This window comes from Chenopodium album, chromosome 15 (assembly GCF_948465745.1).
Source record: "Chenopodium album chromosome 15, dcCheAlbu1.1, whole genome shotgun sequence".
Classification (NCBI taxonomy): domain Eukaryota; kingdom Viridiplantae; phylum Streptophyta; class Magnoliopsida; order Caryophyllales; family Amaranthaceae; genus Chenopodium; species Chenopodium album.
The window spans coordinates 38,466,627-38,468,579 of record NC_137848.1 but is presented as its reverse complement, the minus strand read 5'-3'; the positions used below and the strand labels follow the sequence as shown (position 1 = coordinate 38,468,579).

The 1,953-nt window shown below is 39.9% G+C and overlaps 1 non-coding gene across 1 annotated transcript; it reads left to right on the top strand.

Annotated features, from left to right (window-relative positions):
* Positions 1-269: 269 nt before the first annotated feature.
* Positions 270-375, top strand: LOC145583540 (small nucleolar RNA R71). The gene has a single exon (XR_014100180.1). It is a non-coding gene; the product is annotated as a small nucleolar RNA R71 (small nucleolar RNA).
* The last annotated feature ends 1,578 nt before the right edge of the window (positions 376-1,953 follow it).

Below are 1,953 nucleotides of genomic sequence, written 5' to 3'. Positions count from 1 at the left end.
TCATCTCCTTGCCAAGATTGGCTATTTGAGATGTCAAATTATTGATGGCGTTTAGGTGATCGACGGAGTAGACCGCATTCCCTCCTTTGCTTAAAGACTCCCTCTCTCCTTCTTGCCAATCCATGTGGTGTCTCACCACATCCTCAATTATCTCGATGACTTGTTCCTCCGTTTTGTTCATAATCGGGCCACCCGCTCCCGCATCCAAGCTAGTCTTTCCTTGTGGGCTCAATCCCCCATAGAAAATTTGAAGCACTTGATATGATGGAATGCCATGATGAGGGCACTCCCTTTGATATTCTTTGTATCGTTCCCATGCCTCATATATGGTTTCACTAGCCCTTTGACGGAAGCCTTGGATCAAAGCCCTTGCTTCGGCCGTCTTCTTTTGAGAATAGAATCTCCCTAAGAAGGCTGTGGTGACCTCGTCCCAAGTTCTCAAGGAGTTAGGCCTCACCTCCTTCTCAAGCCATTCAAGAGCCCTTCCTATCAAAGAAAAAGGAAATAGCTTTAGTCTCACAAACTCTTGAGTTACCCTATTTACCTTAATTGTGTTGCAATATTTCTCGAACTCGTTCAAGTGTGCAAGAGGGCTCTCATGTTTTGCTCCACTATATTGCCTCCATTCAATCAAATTTATCATCGCGGGCCGAATCTCGAAGTCATTGGCTTGAGTGACGGGTGGAGCAATGCCGCTTGAAGCTCTATAAGCTCCCGGAGTTCCCAACTCCTTTAAAGGTCTTTGAGGTGGTGGTTCCGCGTCACCCATTTGATCTCGATCCTCCTCGAAATTGGTCTCTCTAGTTGGGGGAGTATTGAACGGCCTAGAACCGGCTCTTTTTCTCCTTCTATAAGTTTGCTCAATCTCGGGATCGTAAGGTACCAAGATCCTGTTATGAGTTCTGCGCATACACTCTCAACAAACGCAATTAGTACCAAGGCTACAAGTGTAGCCAAAAAGAAACAATTCTTTTTGAAATTTTTATGGTTTATGGTGAACTAGACTCAAGTAATCAATTAGCAATCAACAACACCGCTCCCCGGCAACGGCGCCATTTTGATGGGCGTTAGAACGGTCGCTCATTCCACACTCAATCAAACACATTTATTAACAAACACCTTACAAACCAAGCATAATGACAAGTAAGAGTTCGGTCCACAAGGAACGGGAAATGGTTGCTAAAGATCTTAACACTTAAAGCTAATTCGAAGTCAATGGTGAATTGGGTTTCGTCAAGTAGACAAACAAACTATGGTTCTAAATCAATGGATTAAAGACACTAGGGAATGGAATCCACTCAACCAAGGCAATTAGGCAAACGGGAGTAAAATAGACAAGTTATAGCAAGGACTATATGTAAAATCAACCTCATGCAATAGGAAAACAACTCACACTACTAAACTTAGATTCCTCATTAGTCTAGCAATAGATGATACATAATCAAATTACAATAAGTAATGACATACTCAATTTACACTTCCATGTCAAATTAGGCACATCATGCTATCAAATTCCTAAGTCAAGGGTAGCTAATCCTATCATGAAGAACTAACAAGCAATCTCATATAATCAATTTAATTGCAATACAAACATCAATGTTTCTCCCATATTTGCATAACTAACCCAAAAGGTTGAGCTTCACCCAACCCCTAGCAAGAAGACTACTCACAACTCATATTTATAAACATGCAATCAACAATTAGGGTTCTAACTACTTCAATAATTGGGAGAAAGTGGTTAACGATTGAAATAACTATCATCCAATAACAAATTACCAAGAACTTAAGAAGATTTAAATGACATGCAAAAGCAAATGAAATCAGAAATTAAGTAGAAAAAGGTTGGAGAAATTACTAATTGAAGCTTGAAATTGAATAACAATGGAGGAACTTGTCTTCTACAATGATTGAGATTGAGAATTCCAAACTAATAATTGAATCTAACTAATGATT